We start from the raw sequence: 27,027 nt of genomic DNA, 5'->3' as shown, positions 1-27,027 counted from the left end.
TTATTAACAGGCTTACAGTATTGGGGTCTGGAAAGTTCAGCAAGGGCCATCTGTTAGTCAGAAAGGCAGAGAACCGAGCATCTCTTCTGTCGGAAGTTGGAAGTCTCGGGGGCACCAAAGATGCAGTCCTGATCCAAGGCCGTGACAAAGGGTCGAAGAAGCTGGAGTCACGCTCTCTGGCAAGGGCAGCCGCAATAGAACTGGATCAAGTGTGCACCCAGACGTCGAAGGAAAGCCCGCGAATCTGGCTATGAATGGCACAGTCAGAGCGAAGGTCGCCAGTGAGAGGGCGAAACTTTTGGAGGAGAATCGGCAGTGGAGACTCCAGGATGTTGGAAGCGCCAGGAACAGGGGACATTTGCTGAGGGAAGTCAAGCGCAGAGTAGAGCCAGCCTGAAGAAGAGCCTGCTGGCTACAATCGACAAGACTGCAGGAGTCAGGGCACCACGTGCCCCGGGACGAGGAACGGTAGGATTTAGCGCTAGTCCTGCTGGGGTTTGGTCTTGCTTTCTTCCACTGCTGCCCCGCCGTTCTTCCTAGCCCTCCCTTTGAGAATGTGGGATGTGGGACACATTCTCTGCCGTTCTGTGTAATGCTAATTTTGATATTATATATTTTGGATTTGGACTTTGGAAAAAAGCCTGATCTTTTCTGACTCTGAGGATGTTTGGAAATAGACTCCTTGGGATTGGACCTTACCCTGACCACATCTTGTTTCTTTTTTTTGTCCTTCCTGGCTGCCATGCCGTGAACTCCTCTGCCTTGCTACTCTCTTCCTGCCACAAAGCAGGGATGCCTCTGAAACTGTCAGCCGTTCCTCCCGGAAGTGCTTCTGTCAGATATTCGGTCATAGCATCGTTTGCCTCATGACTAACATTGCTTGTTAGTAATTCCGGACCTCACAGCTGAAGTAACTAGCGGTGTTTGTGGTTCCGGGCCTCCTAGCTTTGCCCTTCATACCCAGTATTGCCTTGGCTTCTGTTAGGTTACTTTACCCGCCCTGACCTGCCACGATCTGACTCTGGGACCAAAAGGGTATGAGGGCACCTTTGGCACCAATAAAAAGCTGTCTGTGAGACAACTGTCTCAAAACTGCCACGGGCATCATTGCCTTTCCAGAGTCATCCTGGCTCACAGTCAGCCAGCTGATGGATATTTGGAATAAACAAAAGTTTGATGTCACGAGAGTTCGTACTTTTCCATTCCTCAGCTCAGGTCCATTCCTGACAAATAGTGAACTTGGCAAGATCAGGAATCTGGAATCAGGAAATCTGTTCCTGGGAGGGACAAGGGAAGTTTCAAGACCTCGATGACGTGATGAGGAGCGAGAGATGACAAATTGTGCTCCGTGGACCTTCTGCGCCATTGCTCTTGGCAACACAGCTCTTTATCCACATCGCAGCAGGAGAAGGTCCACACCTTCTCTTCCCCGGGCTGAGGACTCAAGCTGCTCTGAGAAAAGCTGCTTCTCTTCTTGGGCTACAGCCAGATGGAAAGTTGCCTGCAACCTCTGGCTTCCTATTGTTCGGGACAGACAAAGTGCTGCACTATGGAGAACTCATCAGGCCTGTGAGGAAGAGGTGTCTGATTCGTTTGTTCCAAGGACAGGTTGCTGTCTCTCACCCCCACGTTAATAAGAGGTGGTAAGTGAGGACTTTCCTGGTGTATCTTAATCACTTTCAGTCTTCCGTTAGGAACGTTATACTCCATGGTGTGTTGTTATCTTGGTGTTCTTTGTTGACTGAACCAAATTTTGTATACATCTATTTGGATGAGTGTTCTAATGTCTTCATATATCTGCAGCAAGATAAACATGTTTTCTTTGTTGAATTTCTCCATATATGTAAATATATATACATATATATATATATATATATGCCTTAAGCACGGTGAGTGGCTCTTTGTTAACTGTCTTCTTTTCAAACCTGCATTTATGTTTAGAAACTTCACAGCACACAAATGTACCAGCAGAGCACTGCACAACGGCATCTGTGCAAAGACCTTTGCATTGTCACTACCACATAAACTTACAATCATTTATAACAAAGCCCAGGGGTGTGCTCTCACACAGCCCTGAGCACGCTTGAGCTATGACAGCAGCATCCGCATTTTCCGGTATAGGGTACTGTACTGAGATAGGTCCCTGTTACACATGGACGCACAGACACGGCAACAAGAACTGTTATATTAATAATGCGCTGCATGCAGATACACTACAACCAAAGTGGTCGTACATTTTTCAATACTAAATATTTGATTTTTTAAAATTTGGATATTATGTCCTTTCCTTCCTTGTATGTGCTTCATTAGTTAGTAGTTTTAGCAGCATAAAGTAGATGTTTAAGACCGTTTGCAGTTAAGGGAAGAGCTGTGTTTGTTACTTTCGTATTGTCTAGGACACCATGACCCAGACAATTTACAAAAGAAAGTGTTTAATTTGGGACCCATGGTTCTAGAGGGTGAGAGTCCATAGCCATCATGGCAGGAGGCGAGGCGGCAGGCAGGCATGATACAGGAGCAGTATCCAGGAGATTAGATACTGATATAAGGCGTGAGGCAGACTGAGCTGACTGAAACCTCTTCCAACAAGGTCACACCCCTTAATCCTTCCCAAACAGTTCCACTAACTGGAGATCAAGTATTAAATATATGAGCCTGAGACATGATGAAGAGAGGAGGAGAAGAGCCTGTTTCTAGGATTCCAGGTGGAAATTAGTATTTTTATCTCCATCTGAAGACCAGTGTTCTCTTCTTTTCATAAAGTAACATGGAGTCGCTCCCCTCAGACTAAACCCTTCGAGAGACTCATTTCACCTCCCCAGTCTCATCTTGCACATTCTTCTTCACATTCTTTGCATGTCAAAAGATGCAGGAAAGTGAGGGCAGTACAAACATGTCACCCTTAGCAGAGAATACCAAAAGTTCCTGTTCATAAAACGTTTATAATGATTCATGTATATTCATGTATTCACTCTCATGTACTTTACACAGTGTAGCAAACTAGCTCAATTAATTATATGCCAATTGCTTATTTTGATTTCTCAATCTTTTTCTAGAATATTTTCATTTATTCATGACAATTTTGTTTGTGCTTTCAGTGTGTCTTATTCATATCCTCAGCCTCCCCCCCCCCCCCGGGCTCCTCTAACACACTCTCATCACTTACACATATTCTTCTCTTTTTTTGGTCCACAGAGTCTAGTTAGTGATGCTGTGTGCATATGAGTGTGGGGCCATCCGTCAGGGTATGAGCGACCCACCAATGGCCACACTTCCAAAAAAAAAATGGCTCTGTCCTCCAGCAGCCATCAATCACCAATAATTCCTAGGTTCCTATCCCTTCTTTCATTCAGGCTGGAATATCGACTTTGCTCTTGTGCAGGGGCCATGCCATGCCCAGGAGACATCATCACATAGCGCTCCTTCCTGCCTTCTGCTTCTTACATCCTTTCTATCTCACTTTGGTGTTGTTCCCCGAGTCAGTGTCCCATGTGGGTAAAAGAATATAGAGGTATGGAGAGATAAAGGAAAAATTAGGGTATTGAAGAGAGAAGAGGGGGTGGGAGAAAAGTATAAAGAAGGGACCATGAGAGGGGCAAGTAGCATAAAAGGTTATTTGAAAAACCACGTGGAAACCCACTACCATAGAAGCTTCTAAAATATATACATATATAGAGGGGCTATACATGAAGTCATAAAGTAACAGGGAAAACAGTGCCCCAACTAGGCATCTTATGCTGCAAGTGAAATCGTCAGTGCCAGGAATAGGTTACAGTTTGTTGCTAGTTTGAGTAAGAACAGCCTTCATAGGCTCATATATTTGATACTTGGTCTCCATTCGGTGGAACTGTTTGGAAAGGATTAAGAGGTGTGGCCTTGTTGGAGGACATACGTCACTAGGGATAGGCTTTGAGGTTTAAAAGCCCACACCACTCCGAGTTAGCTCTCACTGACTTGTGCTTATGGATCAAAATGTAAGCTGTCAGCTACTGCTCCAGCACTGTTCAGGCTTTCATTGTCTGTTTCCCAACCATTTGATTCTACAGCCTGGAATCTGAGTGCTAAGGAACCTCCACTAATGGTGCAAGAGTGTTGTTAATGGTGCCATAAACAAAGTCTGGTATTTCTGTCTTCCAATATGACATGGTAGTTTTAATAAGAATGCCCCCCATCCCCCCCTGCAAGCTTATATATTGCTTGAATGCTTGGTCATCGGAGAATAGCAGAATTAGGAGGTATGGCCTTCTTGGAGGAAGTGTCACTGGGGATGGGTTTGGAGGTTTCAAAAGCCCAAGCCAGGCCAAGTATCTCTATCTTCCTACTGCCTGTGGATGCAGATGTAGAACTCTCAGCTACTTCTCCAGCAACATGTCTGCCTGAGTGCCACCATGCTCTCTGCCATGATAATAGGCTAAACCTCTGAGACTGTAAGTTCCAATTAAATGCCTTCTTTTATTTAAGTTGTCTTGCCTGGTCTTGGTATCTCTTCACAGCAACAGAACCCTGACTGAGACAGAAGTTGATAAAGGGAGTCGGGGATTACTGTGACAGACCTGACCCTGCTGCTTCGTGATGGAATGTGGACATTGGGATTTTGGTTAGGAAAGTAGTTGAATGTTAAGATGGGCTTAATGGGCCATCCTAGTAGGAACATGGAAGACGGGGTGCAGAACCAGCACCAAAAGAGAGAAGCTTGTTGGTAGTCAACAAAGCCAAAAGGAGTTGGAGATCTGAAGAGCACTCAGACATCAGACACAGAGATACAGAGTTTGGAGTCTACCTGGCTGAAGGTGGTCTTGTTTTGGTCCAGCATTTCCCGACTGTGCTCCCTCTCCTCCCTTTGGAATGACAGTGTATATTCTATGCCGTTGTATGTTGGAAGTTCTATATTCTAATTTAAAATTTTTAAAGGGGTTCTGGTTAAGAACGTTCCTTGAGTCTCAGAAGAGACTTCAGACTTTGAAGACTTAGCAGCAGTCTTGAGACTGAAAAATTATGGGGACCTTTAAAGTTGGACTGAATGCTTTTTTTTTTGCATTATGATATGGCTATAAGCATATGGGTCCAAAGAGTAGAATGTGGGAGTTTGAGTAAGAGTGGCCCCCATGGGCTCTCGTATTTGAATGCTTGGTTATCAGGGAATGGCATTATTTGAGAGAGATTAGGAGTGTGTCCTTATCTGAGTAGGTGTGGTCTTGTTTGAAGAAGGTGGTGGGCTTTGAGGTTTCAAAAGCCTATGCCAGGCACAGTGTTTTTCTCTTCCTACTGTGTAGCGGGTCTTTCTTTGGATCAGCAGCTTCTGAATAATGACACAGAGACTTTTTATTAAGAACGGAAGCTTGGCCTTAGCTTAGGCTTGGTCCCAGCTAGCTCTTAAAGCTTACATTAACCTGTTTACATTGTTACATTCTGCCATGTGACTCTACCTCTGCTCAGTACGGCACATCCCACTTCCTCAATGTCTGGCTGGTGAGTCCCCACCTCTCAGATTCTTCCCCTGAGTTCCTCCATCTCCCCAGAAGTCCTGCCTATCCTTTCTTGCCTAGCTATTGGACGTTTAGCTCTTTATTAAACCACCCCAGAAGGTGCCTTAGGCAGAGAGGTAAAACAGATGCATCTTCACAGTGTACAAAAGGATCATCCCACAACACTGCTGCTTGTGGGCCCGGATGCAGAACTCTCAGCTGTTTTTCAGCGGCATGTCTGCCTATGTGCTCCCATGCTCCCTGCCGTGGTGATGGGATAAACCTCTGAAACTGTAAGCAAGTCTCAATTAAATGCTTTCTTTTATGAGCGCCTCTACCGTCATGGTGTCTCTTCACAGCAGTAGAACACTGCCTAAGACACCGTTAGATACATTGTAGTATCTATATATATATGAAGCATAATCTTCATAAACAACCCTGGCAGGTAAGCAGCAGAGCAAAGGACACGGAGAAGTCTGGAGTGAACTACCACAGGTCCAGTCACAAAGCAAGGACATGCTTTATAGCTTGCTTCTACTACAAATGGCCACCATTTTCAGCCAACGGGGTCAACTTGTGAGTTATGGTTCAGCTAGTCCACAATGTTAAAAACCTGACCCGGTGTCAGATTTATTGCTCTATTCATTCTTTCCTACCATATCTGGAACCTGGCAAAGGGAACTATGAACAGAAAATGTGTTCAGGTATGAAACATAACATACATATCATATGTATGATATATTAATATATTTACATATCACATTATGATATATTTATATATGATATAAACATCATGTAAGTTATTATATATGATATAGTTATATACTATGTATGTGATTGTTTATATATTATATATATTCTGTGAACAAAAAAAGTGTTGTCTGTCTTTGGCTTGTTTATTTCCTTAGTGTCATAATCTGTTCTTCCTGCAAATGACGTAATTTCATTCTCCTTATAACTGGGTAAAACGACATTATCGTTTACCCGTCCATTTGTTGACCAGTCCTCTCCTCTTTATGGGGTCTTGGGATTTCATCTCTGGAAGGCTCCATGGCTTGTGGAGGCCCAAGAGTCCAGAGAGAGGCCCGTAGTACTCTATTGGCAGGCAGGGTTGGTAACTGTGGTAGGAAGGACCCAACAGTCTTGACTGTGGGTTTCTTATCCCCTCCACCCACCCTAATGAAGGCAGTCGAGCTTTGTTCTGTATCATCAAAATAATAATAATAATAATAATAGCAAACCATGATTATTAGCCAAGTCTATCATCCCTCAGAGGAAACCCCTGAGCCCAGGAGAGATTACTAGATTGGGCCACAGTACACAGAATTCTAGGAGGGAGTAGCATCCCAGGTGGATTTGTTGACCCCCAGGTCAGTGCTCTTGTCTCTGCAGGGACTCCATGCTAATTTCCCATTGTGTGTGTGTGTGTCTGTCTGTCTGTCTGTCTGTGTGTCTGTGTATCATGTGACCTAAGATAAGGGAGCCCTGCTGTGCCGACTGCTGAGTACCTAGACGGTGTCTCCTCTTGCTTTCCCCTTCCTTGTTTCTGAACAGTCATGGCTCCACACCCGGGGCAGGGCTGCCCTGTGCAAGGTTGGTGGTGCGCCCAGCTAGGATCTTGGCACCCCTCCTGCATTTTATCAGGTCGCCTTTACAGAGAGGCTGACACCCGAGCCCCACCCTCAGTGCTTCTGATTAACAGGGCTGTTCAAAATCTCAGTGAGGAGGGGGCGGTAGAATTGTCTCATTATCTATTGGGTTTTCAGAACGTTGTTTTTCCTCAGAGTTGTAAAGATAGAATGGATGTAGGTCAGCTTGTGTCTGTCTGTCTGTCGGTGGCCTGCAAGTATTAACCCTGTGAGAGCTGGGCTGCTGGTCCACGCTGAGTCCTCCTCGGTGTCCACGCGATGCTTATTTACACTTCAGAGTGGAAATAAGCCACTACTTTGGACTCCCCTTTCTTTGACTAAGGGGAGGAATCCCTTCCTGAGTCTTGTTTTAATGTGCCCAGTGGGGGAGGGGAGGCAGTAATCTCTGTGGTAGGCAGCCTTCCTGCCTGGAGAGGACAACAAATCCCAGCCTTGGGAGTGGCTGTGACCAGAGATTTCTACAGTTCTTCCACTTGCTCTGGATTTAACCCCAAAGACACTTGCATTTTGGCCCTGACTGCGAGGAGTTCTCTGCTGGACAAGGGAAGGGTCCCTGGAATAGGACCCCTTCCTGGTGCCCCTGCAGGTTAGGTGGCAGCTGAGTTCTTGCTGTGGCAAGTCCTGTGGGTTGCTGTCCGTCAGGGTACATCATCAGGGCAGACTTAGCCACCGAGGCTTGGCCCATGTTTGGAGAATTATTAGTCTGTGCTCTCAAGACTCAGACTCACTTGGTTAGCTGTTTATTATATTAAATATTCTTTTACTTTTCACTCCCTGCTTTGCTCTTGTGGTCTTTGAACAGGAGCTAGAACTCTTTTCAGTAACTTTTAAAGAGGTATTGTCACTAGCCAGAGAGAAGAAATGATCAGATTGCCTGATAGGGAAACATGAATATGAGTTTGTATTTTCTCAGTCCCGAGCCTACAGTCCACTCCCACCTTGAGTCTCTAAATCTATAGCAGCAAATAAAGAGGTGATTTAATACTTTCCTCCAAAATTCTTCTAGGAAAATCCCTTTTGAACTTAACGGATTTTAGTCCAATGAGAAACCCTCTTCCTTTGGACTGAATTTTGCATATTGTCTGTTTCTTACAGAGCTTCCGTATTGTCTCGGGCTCCACTGGAAATGCAGCAAGGATTCCTAGCACATCCCGGTTGCCATAGCAACAGCAGCCTTTCCCATAATGAGCTGCATCATCTGAACTGATGTCACAGCATCATGCAGCAGGTCAAACAAGGCATCTCCTAGTATTGCATCCTACAGATGTGCTGTAAACATCAAAAGAAGACGGCGGGAGCAGGAGATGGTGAGTGTTAAATGTCCGAGCCTTAATTACATGGTTGTTTTGTTGGCTGGTCGGCGGTGGCGTCTGCTCAGGCAAAGAGATGGGGGGGATGTTGTCTGTTTAAAATGGACCGGAGAAAGAGGGGTTGTTTTGCTTATTTCTGTTTTCAGGCTGCTGTGTTAAGACAAAGGCCTGCAAGCGTCATGTAAGAATCAAAGTGTAAAGATTTCTTACTCTGGCTCTGCCTGTTATATTTAGTGTTCTCATGGAATAATGATAAAAAAAATAAACGCAGGATAATTTTCTCCCGCAAACGCCCATATAAGCTCTCATATGTGTAGTTCATGGTATTGTAGCATTGTAAAGATATGTTTCTTTTTTATGGGGCAGGGCTAATTGGTCCTATTTGCCTCTGTGGTTTATGAAATATTTAGTGACTTGCAGAATGGAATTCAGGATTTACCTCCATTGGGTTTCAGGTTCCTCACAGCGAGGAATGAAGGCTGAATAAGCCTTTGACATAACCCTCATCTGAAAGGCGTTCTCTCGCGTGTTCAAGAAAGAATTTATCAAAGGCATAAAGACTGAAACCGAATGAGATTATTTATGTCCTTTGATTTGTACGGGATGTCTTCATGTCCTCCATAGTTAGGAGGCTATAGCGGGAGCTGTTTGCAGGCTGGTTTGTAATGGGAGAGGAGCCTATCTCTCTGCGGCAGTGATAGTCAAAGATAACCAGGCGAGACACTCTGGAGGGACCAGTGGCTCTGCTGTCTCTTGCTTAACTTTAGAGCCAAGCTGATGTGATGGATAAATGTCAGGGTGTCTTAGTACTCGTTAAGAAGGCAAACCCCCACTCATAACATCACCTCATTCTGAAACTCTGGACAAACAGGCATTGTTTACATTTAATCCAGAGCTTGCCTTTATACCCTTTGCACTTCTTCCCTTTTTTTTTTTTAATTTTTATTTTCTAAAGGAAAGTCCAAGAGGTCAGTAGGGAACGGTGTATTTGCCTTTTGTTTTGGGGAATGAAATGGACCGGATTTCCCTGGTGCGACTGATTGCTGCTAGGGGAGAGAAAGAAGACACGTGTCAGCGCAGTTGATGGGTCTGCCTCCTTACAGTTAGGGAGTGGTCCTGGGTGTCAGGGCAGTCCCGTCGATAGTTCCCACGTATATGGTCTTACTGGAAAGGACAGCACCCTCGGGTTCCTTTATGTTTGGCTTAGATTGTTGATGGCGCCTGTAACAGATATATCCTAAGGAGCAGGAACAGCTTGGATTGCTTTATTTTTTTCCTGTGGAGTTGGGCATAGCAGGCCCATTGGGCACTAGCCTGAGCGGGAGAGCTTGGGTTTTAATTAGTTTGTTTATCCCACACCACACGCATGCTGCTCCCGAGTCCTTTAAGGGTACACGGCTGGCCTGCAGCTAACTGGGAGGGAAGAGGTCAACTCAGCCTGGCTTTTCTCTCAAGCACGTAAGAGCATGGACGTTCACTGCCTGCTTTTTTTTTTTTTTGAGGCGTAGTGTGAGCTGCAAGCTCCGCTGGGACTGCTGGGTGTGAGCGCAGCCAAGCCAGAAGCTCTAAGGTGAAAGGGAGGAGCAAGACGGCAATGGGGGAAGGGAAAGTGTGCCTGGTGGCTAAAGTGCAAATCTGGACCCCGTGCCCAGCACCCATCACAATCCCTCTGAAGTGTGCCTTTCAATGACAAGGAATGAGAAAAGACTTGTCTGGTGTTCCGGGAGTGATAAGATTGCTCACGGCGGCGCTTTCGTGGGGGCTTCTCTGGCCTTAATTCTTAGCTCTTCTTTCTGACGCTGCTTTCAGCTGCTTCATCATGGGTGGTGCGTACAATTACTGGAAGTCACAGGGGCCCAGATTCCTTAAGGGCAGTGTCAGAAAAGTGAAGTCACGCTCTTAGGGCGGGGAAGGGCCCTGGCGGGTGTGGGCTGCCGCACAGTTGCTAGTGGAACATCCGCCCAGCGCAGACAAGCCTGTCACCCTCCTCCCAGCCCCCACAGTGTGCAGCGACACTTCCCCAACTTTATGTCTTCATGGTTTTCGCTCCAGGAGAACAAAGCCCTGGTAGCCGGAGCTGTCACCCGGGTGTTCTGTGTCTTAGAGGGCCACAGCCGGGGCTGCACTCTGTTTAGCTGCGTCTTAATTACGAGCTAAGGCTATTTCAGTTGCTGCCGCTTTAATATATCCCCAAGGGGCGGTGTGTGTGTGTGTGTGTGTGTGTGTGTGTGTGTGTGTGTGTAGAGAAATTGTTCCGTGGCTGGATTTATTGGTGTCTCAGTGAAATTTTCTAGAATCTCAAGTATTTCGTTGTGCATAATAACTGGAATCTTATCAAAATCATGTTGACTGTGTGGCCAAGTTTAGACTGTGCTAAGTCCGATGAACAGTTAACCCCATCTAGGCCGTCGGTTACGGATTTTGTTCATGAATTACAAAATTATGATGGATTTAATTCTTCCTAAATAACTAGGCCATAGCGGGCCTAATAAAAATAAAAATTGTATTAACAACTATAATATAATTCAGCTCATTATATCAGTTCTACTAGAGCAAGCTTTCCGTATTAGCTTGTTTAGTCTTAAGATGACTTTATGAGGTAGGAAGGAACCTCATTTTGCAAGTTTGGGCACTGGTGTTCATATTTTACCAAATCAGTTCTTAGGTTAGACAAGTCACATGCCTTATGAACAACCGGACTAGGATTCCAAGCCAGTGCCTTCTGGCTGGAAAGCCTGCTTGCTCGCCACAGTGCTCCTGTCTTACAACGCCTGAACCGCCTTAGTCATTTCTACTTTATTGCCCATCCCCTACCCCTCCTAATTCCGACTGCGAGATCAGATTTTACAGGCGGAATGCAGCCTCACTACAGGCAGGTCTGTTTGAAGGAGAGCGCGAATCTTGGTCAGGTGTGAGTAGTTGCTCTGACCATCGCTGTGTAAGTGATGCAGAATTGATGCTCAGGCCTTGGCCACTACCCTCGCTGGGCATGTCATTCTAGCTGGGTCTGAGCACAGGAAATGCTACATGGATGGGAGTGAGCATGGCGGAGTCTCCCTGAAAGTGGGTCTTACCTGAGTCCTTAGCGTTTCAAGTTCATTGTACCCGTCTTGGCTGTGTCTGTAGTGTTCTGCAAATCTCAAGATATTTGCATTTGCTGGCAATGCCAGGCAAATAATAAATGCAAAACTTTTCTCACAGACTAGAAGGTCTAATATGAATTTACCTCTTGAGTTCATTGGCTGGGTGTGTATCAGCGGCTGAAACCAAGTGCTGAGGGGTCTGGTACAAGAATCCCAGTCTTGTGCAACGTCCTGGAAGCCTCGTGCTTGAGGAGTGCAATGCAGTCATCCCTGCATCATCCTCCCCATTCCTAGCTATCCACTCCCGGTGTCATTACAGGGCTCTAGGGGCCGTCCTTTGTTTAAGTATAGGCTAATGTACACACTGACAGCGCACTGATATTGATTCTGGAAGGGTGAATACTTAGACATATTATTCCACTGGGTGCATTAGCCTTTTCTAGGTTCTGGGAAGAAGTTAGCCTTTGTCCTGGACTGCTCCAAGGAGGCCCAAGTTTTTTGTTTTTTTTGTTTTTTTTTTTTCTGTGTGAGGGTTGAGAAGTCGATTAGGAAACAGTCGGAGCATCTACATACAGTGTATCCTAGAGGGAGAGGGCAATAAGCTGGTACCATCGCTAGGGTGATCCCTTTCACTTCGATACTGAAAAAAAAAAAAAGATTCTGTTTACTTTGATTCCATGTACTAATATAGAAATCTCTATAACTGTATATCTATTTATGCCTACATGGGTCATTTATGGAGAGGAACATACTACATTGAATAATAGCCAGTTTTTCCTCCTTGGGATGGATTAGAATCCTGCCATGTGTCAAAAGGCCAACATTGTCATATTGGTATAAGCTACTCTGAGAAACATAATGGCAAAATAATTCAGAAAGTGTATTTCTGTCTCAGCTGACAAAGCTGACTTATGGAAACCAGGAATGTATAAGGCAGATCAGTTAAGGAGAGATGCAAAAGATTTTAGTGCAACAGTTCTCTCCCTGGCAAACTCCCTTCCTCGGCAGGGTTGTAGGTACAGATAGCATTCTGGGAAGGCAGATGCCAGTGGAGCTGTGTGCATGCAAGGCTCCAGCCTTGCATGTTTATACTAGCATGCTGTACAAATATCAGTTCAAATGAGAAGGCTTCAAAACAAGTATCTTAATTAATTTCCTTGGAGCTATGCATTTGCGTGAACATTTCGAGGGCTGCTCTTGTCTGCGTTGCCTTCTCTTGTCATTTCATGTCCCAGTGCTTCTCCAAAGCAGGGGCTGATTTAGGCTCATGGACTCGGAGGGTAGAGTCCCCCAGGGCAGGGATGTCGTGGCACAGGATTGAGTACGTTTATGGTGGCAGCAGTTTGAGGAGGCAGTCCCTCCCATCTTGGTGGATCAGAAAGGAGAGCGCTGGATTGGAAGCAGAGGCAAGAGTAAGCATCAAAGACATGCCCGTGTCTCACCTCCCCAAGCAGTGACAGCAGTTGGTTGTCAAGTGCTTAAACCAAGAACCTTTGGGAATATTCCAGATTAAAACCATTGCAACATTTATGTGTCCATCTTGGTTTTTCAAAGCAGAAAAACAAAACAAACAAAAACCACTTAAGATTGAGAGCTCTTGCATTTTTGTTGGTAACTGAAAACATTTTTTTTTAAGTTGGAGTATCACTTTTTATAGGACTTTGGACTTGACTGTTAGGTATTCTAAATTATTAGAACATAAGGTTTCTTCTCCAGAAGCATGTGTCTGTTGGAATCTGAATCCTTGATTTGGGTTAAGACTTGGTGAGGATATAAAAGAGTTTTTTTTTTCTCTCTTATATTCCACCAGCTGTACTTTCCTCTGATCCCGGCTATAAAACGTGCCCCAGATTCTTGCAGCCGTCTTGTAACGGTACGCTTGAGTCACAATGACAACTAGGGAAAGAATGTTGGACTTTCAGAACAAATTCTCAAACTGCCTGGTGCCTGCCCTGAACCTGGCTTGCAGCTTATGTCATAACCTGTGTGGTTGGACAAATGCACACGCAGCTCAATACTTCGCTGTTGTGACCTTGGAACTTAATGACCTCTGTCTAGGGAGAAATCTGCATTTTCGTTTTCTGCCCTCCCCTACCCCTCCTAATTCCGACTGCGAGATCAGATTTTACAGGCAGAATGCAGCCTCACTACAGGCAGGTCTGTTTGAAGGAGAGCGCGAATCTTGGTCAGGTGTGAGTAGTTGCTCTGTAAAGTTACTCTGTAAAGGCTGCAGTCAGTTCTTTACCGTGCCTTTCGGTGCTGCTTGAGCCCTGTGGACGTTTGGGTTTGAGGCTCTCTTCTACCCTAGCTCTGAGACAGTCCAGATATAATTTTAGAACTTTAAAGTTAAGAGACCAGTGTTATTAAAATAACTCAGAGCAAAAGACCCCCTCCCGTACCCCTTACCCCATAGAAAACTAACAGTGTGCCCAGCGACTCAGTGGCCTTGCTTTTACAGGCAATCGGGGATAAATCACACTACAGCTGATGTTTGGGAGGCCAGGTTTCTGTGCCACCACCATTGCTTTCGGGGGAGAAATCAAATCCTCTCCGCAAAGCAAGCTAATTAACCATCCTATTTCTTCAATGTTTACCCCGATTCTCGTACCCTTTGTTTCCTACCTGATCCCTATCCCCACCTTCTTTAATCCTCATTTAACTAATTACACAACATATTTATGCCGGCTGGGATTGGTTTTTTACCACTCCCCCTCCCTCTCTTTGCCCATCATCTTCGTCCCTCTCCTCAGGAGGCCAGGGACCTATGATGTGAGGTTGTATTACTGCAGGCAGAGTTCATATATTTTTTTAATTAGAAAGGGAATTACAGTCAATATAATGAGCCGTTCTCAGCTCTGCCTTGCTAATGTCCCGCAGTCCAGATCCAGTTACTATTTGCGGTAATGAGACTCTGGTGATTGGCCCTGGGCCTCATAATAGGGAAGCATTCTTACTCATCATGACAACAAGAAAGAGCAGCATGCGTCTGGGAGTTTGTAGCTTTGCATAGTTGTCCTGAAGTGCCATAGAGGTGGTACATGAGAGATGGTACTAGAGATGTCTCATGAATGATGGTACCTTGAAAAGTGATAACTTTTCTCCTCCTCCTCCTCCTCTTCTTCTTCTTCTTCTTCTTCTTCTTCTTCTTTTTTGGGGGGAGTATATGAATAAATAGAAGCCCGAGGGAGCTCCAAAGGGGATTTTCTGTCTCTTGGAAGGATAGATTCTGTTCAAGGATTGAGCCCCAAGAACTTCGCACCGTAACAGTCTTGATATTTACCATGGTTACCATTGTACAAGCCATAAAAGCAGCTTAGTTCAGATAATTTCACCAGTAGTCAGCAATGAACAAATGCATCAAATGCCCACCATCTGATAAAGGGAAAAACCCAGGACAACCACAAGGCACACATGTATGTTCCCTGCAGAGCTTGTCCCAGAGTCAACGCTGTGTCATTGTCTGGGCCGTGCTTGCAGACAGTCCTGATGATGTCTTCCCTTGTTCTGACACCTGAGATGAAGCGGGCACATGCGTGATGAAGTGACGCCAGACGGCCCATGGCTGGCCGACCATCTTCTCTTATTTGACTTGTTGGTGTAAACACCTTTTTAGCAACTCATTGCCTTCCCTCACTGGCTCACGCAAAACCATCATCTAGCATCCTCTTGGCCTTCTCCGTCCTTGGCGCTCAGTTTCCACTGCACCCACAAGCCTGTCAGGGTTAGGACATTTCCAAGCTGGACCCGGCAGGTCCGGTCAGCAGCCTCCAGGCTGTGCCACCCTGAACCCCTTTGTATAACAGCATAGCAATGGTCCTCACAGCACCGACATTGCCGCTGCAGCTCCTCGGCTGTGCCCCTTGTGAAATAACCCGCTGGCATTGCACTTTTTATCATTCAAATACTGCCCTGTCTTCTTGTTTCTGTGAATTGGGGGATTGTCCCTTTAAGAAGAATCTTCATCACTCTGCAGGTGTTACCAGCTACAACAGGAGGGTCATATGTGATAGAAGACTAGCCGTAAAATAAACACAGGTGTGGCAAGTGTGGTTAATAAAAGTCTGTGGCTGCTCTTTTTATTGAAAGATAAAGATAGGGAAGTAAGGATGAGAAGATGGTAGGCAGAGCAAGTCACAGAGATGCATATTTCTTCAACACTGGCTTGGAGTGGTAGCTTTAAAACTTTAGAAACACCTGCTTCAGGAAGGCGGCTGCTCCAGAAAAGAGAAGTGAGCCAGAAAACAAAGGCAAATAAAAACAACCACAGCACATTTGTGTTGTTCAAGAACCAATAAAGGATCAGACTCATACACTGAGATAGGAATTTAGCGGTAAACAAAAGTAATTGGTAATCAGATTTTTTTTTTTGAAAAGTCTAAACTTATTTGAGCATGGAATGTAAGCAAGGTTTTGTTGCTGCTGTTGTTTAATTTTTGTTGTCCTGGGAATCAAACATAGGGTTTCACATGTACCAGGGGAGCATTCTACCACTTAGCTATAGCCTCGGTCCTGGTAATTAGGGCTTTAACATACATGTTTTAAATAAAACTGAAAAGGAATGGAGTTGAGAAAGTGAGGACCAAGGAAGCAATACTATAACCATCTCCAGAAACCAATACCATAACTGTCTCTAGGAAACAATACTATAACCATGTCAAGAAAACAATACTATAATCATCTCAAGAAAACAACACTACAACCCTCTCAAATAAAGATGAATTTCACCGTCAGGTTTTGCTTGGTCATCCTGGCCTCTATGTTTTGGTTAATATCATTTTGATTAATTTGTCATGAAGGAGCAAGGAATAGTGTTGGAGCAGCGGCGATGTCTTCTCTATGGGGCTCCAGCAAGGGAGCTGGGGCCCTGTGGCTCATTTGACAGGTACATTGAAGGGGAGGGGAGATGGCTCAGGGGATGGTGGCTCACAGCCACCTGTAACCCAAGTTGCAGGGTATCAAATGCTCCCATGGGCCCCAGAGAGGCCTGAACATACATGGTACATATAAACCCGTGCAGGTGCATACACACGAGAGCCCAACAGACTGGTGCTTGTCTCCCCCGGTGACTCCGAAGTTCCTTTAGGAACAGAGTCATTAATTCGCCTTTATGAACCCTTCACTAAAAACATGCTTGGTGGTTTGACTGGTGAGGATTGAAAGAGCATTGGATACGTGCACCCAGTAGGGAGGGCTGTAAGCTACGGGAGGGAGGCAGCCGTCCTCCCCTGTTTACAACACCCAGATGAAACCGAGTGGGACTGCTCCGTGAAGGCAGAAGAGCAGAGGGGTGCTGCGCTGGAGTTGTTCACTGGAAAAAAGCCTTAAAATGAAGCCGCTCGTCAAGGCAGCTGTTTCTCTACTCACTGCCAGTTAGAGGTGTACTCTGTTCAGGAGTAGATACCCGCTGCAGGTTTGTATTTGAAAGGCCTGCTTTAAATGTCACACTTTGAAATATTTCTTCAAGAACAGGTGGTTTTATTTTCTCTTGAAACTTAACCCATTTTAGCAGCAAACTATTTGTAGAAAGCCTTCCTTTCTCAGAAGACAGACTATCCAGGAGCCATCAGAAAAAGCACTCTGAAGAACAAAATTGAAAACTCACAGTGGTTTTCTTTTTTATTTTATTTAATGACTGGAAGCAAAACTTAAGTTACTTTAAAGTAAATTTTAAGTCTGCTTTCCTCAGTCTCATGCTATGAGATAAACGGTTAACGCCACCTGAGAGTTTTCTTACGTCTGCAGCACGTGGCATGGCCAGTCACAGTGCTCAAGGATGCTGCTAAGCTCACACAGCGCTCGGGTTCAAAGGCAGAATCATAAGGGAACCCTAGGTGGACTGAGGAAGCTGAGCTCAATTCCCCGTTAGGGTAATTTCCCCAAACCTTGGCTTCCTTCCTAGTAAAACATGGGCTGAAACAAAAGGGCTACATCTAAGTGAGTTATTTCCTATTTCCTCTAATATTTTATATCTCATTCTCAGGGTTCTCTGTAACAGTTAATTGTTTGACCTTCCGACTTTCAATAGCTTGCTCCAAATTTGTGTGTTTGTTGTTCTCAAGTAGATGAAAATGGTTAAATGTGTTGTCTTAATCCAGTAAACTGTTGTTTACTAGCCACGGTGGGCAGCTTAGCACAGAAACTCAGTCTTCACAGTTGTGGAGGTGGCTCTCTAAGATCAAGGCACTGCAGCCTCGGTGTGAGTAACTGCCCATAAGAGGGAATCATGGTTTTTCTTGGGCCTCCCTTATATGGGCGGGCGCTAATCCATTCACTGGGATCTGAATGAGCTACACATTGGCTCCACTTGTTAACATTATTGCTTTGATTTCAACATTTAAGCTTTTATAACAAATATTTAGGCAATAGTGTTTATATGTCTTTTCTCGCATTTGTGTGCCTCTGGCTTGAATTCCCAGTAGTTCAGTTGCCAGCCCACGGTTAACACAGAAGGCTTCATTTAAAACAACCAATCATTTTCTTTCACAGTAGCACCCCCCCCCCTAGCTGCCCTGTCTTGTGGATTCATTCATTCTATCTCTTTTAGCCACAACACATACATTCAGTTAGTGACTGGGATAAAATATTTGGCTCCTCTTGCCCTGCCCATTGGGTGTGGTATCTCTTAAGAAATTCATACGGTTGTCCCAGACATCTATATAAAATCTGAGTGACTGCTTTTATTAGTTTGAACCATATGGGATTTCCATTTTTTTGTGGTCAAATGGCCAAATAATTATTGACTTTATGTGGTTCAATAAAATCATTTGTTATCATAAAATATTGGCTTTTTTTTTTTTTTTACTGTTTTTTATATGTCAGTGATGAAAACCATTCCTTAGGAGCAAGTGAAGCAATGCACAGCATTCAAGGGCCTTGGTGTGGCTGGTCTGCCGTGGGTTTCTGGTTTCTCTGCTATGGACATGTGACTATAGCAAGTTTCTCAGCTCCGTCTGGCTTCAGCGTCCTCATTTGACAAGCGGAGATGGTTTAAATCCTGCCTTGCAAGGCTGTTGGTAATGTTCCCGGCTCACAGAGTGGCACCTGACATATGTTGACACTGGGTAGGTGGCTATGACGCCGTCACTGGCAACCACCACAGAACGTCTCAGCCACGCTCTGCAATTGCCTCGCTGTTGAACAAGCGGCACTCCATAGACTAGAGAAAAGATGCTGTCAGAGAGGGCAGGTTCCTGGGAAGAGTGCTTCCTTTAGCATGAGTTAGAGCCACACCCATTAACACAAACACAGTCCGACAAGGTGCTCCTGAAGACATTTCTGAGGGGAATGAGAAGGCGTCTTTTAAGGCATCCTCAGGTGACTATATTGGGAGCAGAGGTCACGATTTATCTGGCATCTCAAATTTTGCTTAATCTTCCTCCTTTAATTTTTTTATTTTTGAAATAAAAATCCATTAAAACTACGAAGTTCATGCATTTATAACAAATAGTTTTCGAGTTTTGTTCTACAAAAATTGTGCTAAAATATCTTACTGTGGTTAAATTTTTACTCACGAATTCAGATCTCTAGCCTCTGATAATTTTTCCTGGGGTCAAATACTTCTCCAGTTTTCTGACTTTTTCCAGACATGGCTCTTCTGCATACCTCAATACCACACGCATTCTAAACCTATTTGTTCTGAATTTCCTATCTGGAAGACAGCATTGTCCCCAGTCCCTGACTCTGCAGAAAGGTATTAGGGTCATTTCCAGCATCTGTCCCTGCTCTGCCTTCCCCTGACCCTGGTGAAGATCTAATGAGGATGAGTTTAGGATAATACATTTTTTTCAAACGTGGAGTGACTAGGTTGGGCTTGCCCATCTCCTGGCTTCCCTTTGTCTAAAGTGTAGACTGGGTACAATTGGCTAGTATCTCATGGGAGTCTCTCCTATCTCCGTGATCTGTCTAGATGTCTCTGAACCTTTCCCAGCTCAGCTACAATGTGCGGCCAGGACAACTTCAGGACCCAGTGTGGCTAGTGCACCGTGGTGCGGAAGAGGGTGAAAACACACAATGTGAGCCCTGAGCGGAACTGTACTAAACAGGAGATTGTAGCCGACATGATCTGTTACATTTTATGTTTTGTAGTACAAATTTATCTGGTCAAAGTTAGTCACTATACCCTGACTCCAAGAGGGGAGCATGCCATGTCTCCAGCAATGTTAACAACAGAGCGAAGCGGCAACTTTCATTCCTCTTTGAGGATCCAGAAGACAGGCTCCCTTAAAGAAAGTTGATGGGATGCTGATGAGCTCAGCTTTCCGAGTTCAGAGTTAGCCCATGCACCTGCTAGCTGCCTCCCAGCCTTCCTAGGGCCTGCTTTTCTTTATAGTAACTGCTTTGCCAAATATTGTGAAGCTTGGAAACAGTGTTTATGAGTGTGGACGGTGTGGGATCGGGGAGGGGCGTACAGGAAGTGCCCAACAGTGATCAGTAGAGACTATTTATAGCCCGCTGCTGCCTTGTCCTCACTTTAGAACAGTTTCTGTTTCAGTCCTAGACCTGTGGGTCATCAGTGGTCAGACGACTGTACCAGCCTCTCCTCTTCCTGCCAACTAGGCAGGAAACCGCATCACGCACTTAAAAAGGTAAAGAGTGGGGGAGGCACATAGGAGTTCCGCTGATGGATGTAGCCTTGCATCATCCCCCACAAGCCCCAGGTCCCCTTTAAAGCCTTTGCTCATGCCTCAAACTTTGTCCTCCTACTTACAAATTTATAAAGCCATAATTCTTCTATTATATGTTGCTGCTTATTCACATGGTAAACAGATGTACTGTCTCCCCAACAGCTGGGAGTCCTGGTGACAAATCTGCCTGTTCTTGTTCTGCAAGGAATCCAGCGCAAGTGCACTCAGAGGAGGCCCTGTGTGGAACTCAGGCGCAGTCTAAATAGCTCTTGGGTGTTCGGGGGTCTTCTCTGCTGCTCATGGAGCCTGAAGATTGTTCTAATAGCTGGCCTCAATGCCTGCTTTCTTAGGGCAATGTCCCATGATCCACCTGTACGCTGTTGTCCTCACTCTGGGTATAGTGTTTCAGAAGCTGTCCAGATGCGTGGAGAATTATAAGACAAGGCAGTCTGTGTAGTTCCTGCATAGAAGAGCAATCAAATTTCAGCATGCATTAACTGGGCATCTGCCTAGTGACCATGATTGTGTGTACAACACACATAGCCAAACAGTAGTAGGAAAGTCAGAAAGATTATGAACCCATTGAAACTGTGTTCATAAAAGAAATTGGGGCCCAGTGAATAATTACAAATCAAAGTTAAAGCTCATAATGTTGTCAAGGGAACACCCCCATTTAGAAGTATGCCATTATTCTCTGACACAGACCAGTATCTCTAGTATATTGTATACATCAGTACAATTAGCCTTGCGGCTGTAGACATGCTATTGGGTATCCAGGCAGGCACAGAGGTGGTGCATACATACATATTCAGGGCACAAACTTGCTGGGAAAAAACTTCATTTAACTTCACAAGAACTCACGGGTCTTGAAGAATTGGAGTCGAGAATGCCTGTGAGCCGATTTGATAGTGCACAGTTTTCAGGGTATTTTTGGAAAGCATGGCCACTCCCCACATTTGAGGTGGTAACAGTTTTTCTTCCATCACCTTTATCCCAGGTTTAAAGAGCAGGAGCCTCAGATTCCAGCCTGCCATCCACAGAGGTGTTTATCTAGGAGACCCGTGCTTGTTAGCAATGCAGGCACCACTATCCCATACCACCTGCTCAGTAGGCTTGACGAGCTCTCAGGTCTCTTGTCTTTTCTCTTTCTAAATATAACGTCCCTACAGCCTTGAGCTCAGAGTAATCCTGCTGCTCTAGCCTCTCAACTATTGGGACGAGAGGCCTTGGCCACCAAGCCTGTCAGATTTTCTTTTAGGTGTTCCAACTCTATGTTCACAGGTTTCCTTGCAGTAGGGTTTGCATCCTTCAGTCCACGTCACGCCGTCAGGACTTAGAAACCAATATTCAGAGACAGAGAGAGGCAAAGACGTCACTAAAAGGCGCCGCCACTTATGACTTCGGAAAACTCTCTCTATTCCTCTGTTCTTATGAAGGTTGTTAGCCCGTTTCAGCTAACCTGCATAGATAGATGTAATTTCAACAAATAAAAACCATCCTAACTATTAGATTGTTGGCCTTGAAGTGAAACTATTTAATTGGCACACGTATCACATGATGTCAGGTTATCTTAAAGTAAATTAAAGATTGTATCAAACCAGGTTAAGTTTCTTGCCCACCTCTTACCAAATTAGAGACATGGTGATTTAGGATTTTCTCCCTTTCTCTGTTCTGATAAAAGATGGATAAAAGTCCTACATAGGTATAATTACTCTCGTCCTCATAATACCAACACATTTGTCTGTGCACACGCTTCTAGGGCAGACCTCCTAGAACTCAGTCTACCCATTGTTGTCATGGTAACAAGTCCCAAGGTTTAGTTAATATTACTATTTGAACATTAAAAATCAAGAAATCTGGGGTGGCGAGGTGACTCAGTGGGTAAAGGTGCTTGTGTTAAGTCATCAGATCAACCTAGAACCCCTGAACCCACATGGTAGGAGAGAACCAACTCTCACAGGCTGCCCTCTAACGTCCACACATGCGTGCTGTAGCAGACGCAAGGCACATCCCCAGGAAAAGAAAGACCTGACGTTTTATTTGAAAGTATTGATTCTGCATCTTATGCTGACGTGGTCCCTTCTGACCCTCTCCCCCAGGAGATGGACAATTCCTACCAGAACTGTGAGTTCTTACTTAAATTCCCTAAAGGTGGCTTTGCTTGCCTAGGTTCTGATGATTCTTTCCTGAAGGAAAATTGTGAGACATTCATGTGAAGTCTTCTCCAACACAGACTAGGGCGGGTTTTTCAGTGTCTTCCACCCAGCCACATGACAGAGTCTAGACGATTCTTTGAAAGCTGTAAGTTCTCCTGTGTGCTTCACTCAGCCCCCATCTCATTTCCTAAGGTCTGGACATTGGTCCCAAGATCCTCCAGACTCGCATCTCATCTCATTCTAGAAGATTCCCGGCAGCCACACTCACAACCAGGATGTTGGAGATAGAGAGCCATTTCAAGTCATTCTCTTAAGACTCTTCCTTTCTATTTTAACTCACGAAAGGCTCATCTATTTGTGGCCCATTGCCTTTAAGGACAGTGACATTGTGTTTCACAGAAAAGGACTTTTTGAGTGTGTTTTTACATATCTGCAAGACAGTATCCGTTCCCCAAAGATGACATTTCAGTATTTTAAAGAAATAACTGTTTTTGTGCAAAAATTCAAAACTGCACTCCCTGGATCCTTTTTTTAATTAATTTCATTTTATTTATTGTTTTTAATGGATCTTATGTGAATTTGACTCATATGCATGAGTGCTTATTTTTCATTTTGTTTTTTAGTGCTCTTCAAATATGTTTCATTTTAGCTTAAAGATTATGAAATTAGAGAAGAGCTTTCCCACAGAAGCCTTTGATTTTGAAGCTTGGGAAAAATGAAAAGTATCTTATGGCCAGTGAGTGCAGGGTCCTGAGCTAGGGATGGAGGAATTTCAATTTCTTATGTTTGTGTGGTCTTCAGCTGATGTGGGAGTGATTTCTTACTAATAAAGAAACTGCCTAGGCCCATTTGATAGGCCAACCCTTAGGTAGGCGGAGAAAACAGAACAGGATGCTGGAAAAAAGAAGCTGAGTAAGGAGTCGCCATGATTCTCCCAGTCCAGACAGACGCAGGTTAAGATCCTCCCTAGAAAGCCACCTCATGGGCTACACAGAATATTAGAAATGGGTTAGAACAATATGTAAGAGCTAGCCAATAAGAGACTACAGATAACGGGCCAGGCAGTGTTTAAAAAAATACAGTTTCCGTGTAATTATTTCGGGCATAAGCTAGCCATGTGGGCGGCCAGGTGCCGGGAACGCAGCCTTGCCGCTCCTAATGCCACATTCAGCCTTAGAAATACAGAAATACCTGGAGACATATCAAGGCTTGACGCTGTGGCCAGTGGGATGCCATTTTGGATGAGGATTTGAAGCATAAAGATTTATTACAAGTGTGTGTAACAACAGTAGTTCCAACAATAAAGACTTCTAACTGCTGAGTGATTATGTGTGTTGGGTTTCAACTTAAGAGATGCCATGTACACACTAATTATCCTCAACACCTAAGTTAAAAGCTAGTTGAAGTGATATACTAGCTAGGTGGTGGATTCTTTATGCAATTCTTCAATACATGATTAAAAGCATTTTGGAGAAATGGCTAATTACAGAGCCAGTAAAAGAAAAATTCAAGATAAACATAACCATTTTATAGTGAAATGGAAAAGGAAACATTCAAAACACAACACAAAGCAAAAGGATGGCCATTTCAAAGGGGTTGGTAAACCAAAGAAGCCTAACTAAGGGTTTCTACTGCCCAAATCTAATAACCAGTATAGTGTGTTATAACTTAAGAATAAATTAATACACGAGTGTACTGTATTAGAAAAAGTGATTGAATACATAAAATCGTAGAGACAAACCTTCATTACAGAATAATTCCAGATTATGTACATTTGCGCTCCATCTTCAGAAGGAAGGAATTAACCTACTCTGGGGTGGGTTAGGCTCTGGCCACAGCATCAAGCCTTGATGTGTGTACACATTTAGAGTTTTTGTTTTCAGGGAACAGGGTAAGGAAATGGGAAAATAGTAACTTTCCGACGGAGAAATCTACAAACACACTCTTAACCAAACACACCAATTAATGTCACTAGTGAAGTGTGACTATTCTGTATCAATAGTATGATACAGAATAGTGATCATTTTTATTTTATTATTTCCTCCAAATCTATAATCAGAGTTTTTTTTTTAAGATAGGTTTTCACGTACTCCAGGTTGGCATCAAACTTACGATGTAGCCAGCTATTGATCCTCTTGCTTCTACCTCTCAAGTGTTGGAACTGCAAGTGTGGGCCACCATACTCTTCTCACAGGCCATTCTAACCGCAAGAAAACATCAGAAAAACTGAGATGGAACATTCTACCCAATAAGTAGCTATATTCCTTAAGTTTGTCAAGGTCACAAAGAAATAAGGGAAGTCTAATGTCACTGATGACAAGAGAGTAAGGAGAGAGGACAGCAAAGCACAGTGAGGTGCACTCAGTTGGAGTCTAGAGTCTGAGATCACCTTCATGGACTTTATACATATGTGTTGGTGACATGCTATGTTCATCATGGAAGAAACACAGCCAGACGTTTTGTGGGAACTTGTACTATCTAGAAAGCTTTTCTACAAATATAAAAATATTCCAAAAATAAAATTTTATTAAATGAATGGATTAATAAAAAGTGATATGGGTTTACATTAAAACAACAGAATAGTACAGAAAATTAAAACTAAACATTTTCTTCTCTGAGGAGAAAGAGCAGCCACTGCCTTCCAATGTCGTGTGCAAATAGCAGGAATTTGGCATGCATTCTCCTAGACAGTTCCTGCGATGTGCTGACCCGTAGTCGGAAAGTACATGAGCAAAATAAATCTTTATTTTTGTTCTGCTCTATGACTTCCTTCTTGTTTACTAAACAGTGTGCCATAGAGTTGATTTCAAGACAGAGAGGGCAATGATTTTCCCCAAGTTTCCCCAAACTTTTAAATATTTTGGGAGAGTATTGCTTCCATGGAGGCTTGAACTCTCAAGTCTGTACCTTTATTTTAAGGCTTTTAGATGACTACTTTATACATATTGAATATTTTAATTTCTTCTTCCAGACTAGAAGTCTAAAATAATCTTTTAGAATTTCTAAATTCCTATTTCCTTATACAAGATTATTATCTTTGGTTCTCTTAAAGGAGTATTTGGTAATAGTATAATCTTAAGAAGCAAAGAGAAGAAATGTATTAATGATTTAGAAAAACAGAAGTAGAAAGTTGTCAAGAGCTGACAGCATGTGACTTTGCAGACCGGCCCTAGCTTAGGTGGTTACTGGTGGAAATTGAATGTATTTAATAACGTTACTTCTGGCTTGGGTAGGATGGGAACTGGAACCTTTGTTTATCTCATCTTAGAGTCACGGACATCATGAATTGGAATAATCACAGGTTTTGCTGATTTTTCCTCCTCCCCGATGTTTTGGGACATGGCCTCACTTTGTAGCCTAGATCTCGAACTCACTGTGTAGTACAGGCTGGCTGTGCTACATGTACTACATTATGAGTCTCCTGTCTCATCCTCCTGAGAGCTGGGACTACAGGCGTGAACCAGCACATAGGCCTGTCTTCTTTATTGCCATTCACAACCCAGTTGGATCTGGGACCTGAATGTGGCTTGTTTATTCTGCTCAGAACTCACTCCAGGAATTCTTTCACCCCTCCTACCCCTTCTCCATAGCTCAGTTGTAGCAGCTATAAAGAGTTCACAGGATCGGGTGGAAACATGTGATCATAGTTTATTGTATGCGTGTATGAAATCCAAGAATATACAGTTTATAAGAATGTATAATTTTTAAAAAAGAGTTACTCCGCTGTGGGCATGGGTCCCTGTACAAACCTGAAGGACTTTTGGGGCCAGAGCTCTGCCCCAATTCTCAACCAGTGACTGACACTTCCCTGTAGGAAAAAAAAAAAAACCAAGGTGAATTGTAATAGAAACCTCTTCCGCAGCTCAGACCTCATCCTTCTGGTATAAACCAACAGTTTGGACCACTGCTGTTCACTGCTGGAGGAAAGAGGACTCTTCCTCTGTTGCTTTGTATCCTTAGACAATTTGCTTAAAATCTGCTGGTTTTTAATTGCACTGTGTGTGGAATGGAGAGAGTTGTTTGGTCCTTCCGGTGCTAACAAGTGATGCAGGTGTTTAGCGTGATGTCGGATGCCCTGAGTGTCTGGCACGGAAAGTGGGAATAGTAACTAATTTCTTCTCAGATCAAGCCCATTCCCTGAAGGCTCATCTACGTCTTGAATCTTTCCTCTTGCTTTGATTCCTTCCTCTCTGGAAATATGCCCGGATTTCTTCTCGGTTAGAAACAACCAAAGCCCGCTCCAGAGTCTGATTTGTTTTATTGTCTTTCCGGTTCTCCCTTCTGACAGTGTGATTTCTGGCAGAGCAGGGTGCCAGGCTCTTAAGCTGGCTCCTACACAGGAGTGGTTGGGATCTGGGTACATGGAGACTGTCCTCACTGACGCCACCGGAGAGATTGCGAAGCGGGCATTGGATTTGACTCGCCCAATATCCTTTGCCGTCCTAGTGTCCCTCTGTATCTCAGGGAACAACCTACTTCGTTTGTGGATCTTCATGCAACTGTCAGTTCAGTTCAGGAAAACTGCAGTGGACACAAGCCCAAAGTCAGGCCAAGCCAGAAAGTCTGCGGAGTGACGGCGAGGGGCAGACTTCCAGCTACCTGTTCATTCCTTCTCCAACGATTCTTTTCTTGTCTTGTCTATGGGCTGCTTCTTTCCCCGGGGTCTGGCCTGCTTCATTCTCTTCAGCACGTGCTTTGCATCCCTTAGCTCTGTGGCTCACAGAGAACTGACTGATTTTC

The 27,027-nt window shown here is 44.2% G+C and overlaps 1 protein-coding gene across 2 annotated transcripts in view; it reads left to right on the top strand.

The window, feature by feature from the left end:
* Akap6 (A-kinase anchoring protein 6) overlaps positions 1–27,027 on the top strand; it is a 454,178-nt gene that overhangs the window by 68,510 nt on the left and 358,641 nt on the right. The window contains exons 1-2 of one of the 2 annotated variants that reach the window (XM_050138896.1): positions 698–1,643; positions 8,210–8,421. The gene's annotated coding sequence lies outside the window, so the exon portion shown is untranslated. Of the gene's footprint in view, positions 1–697; positions 1,644–8,209; positions 8,422–27,027 lie in introns of those variants that run through there. The other variant, XM_050138897.1, reaches the window with a different exon arrangement.

The sequence above is a fragment of the Alexandromys fortis genome, unplaced genomic scaffold (assembly GCF_014885135.2).
Source record: "Alexandromys fortis isolate MF-2015 unplaced genomic scaffold, M_Fortis_MF-2015_v1.1 scaffold_35, whole genome shotgun sequence".
Classification (NCBI taxonomy): Eukaryota; Metazoa; Chordata; class Mammalia; order Rodentia; family Cricetidae; genus Alexandromys; species Alexandromys fortis.
The sequence above is the reverse complement of the archived record's forward strand: the minus strand, read 5'-3'. Positions and strand labels throughout refer to the sequence as shown.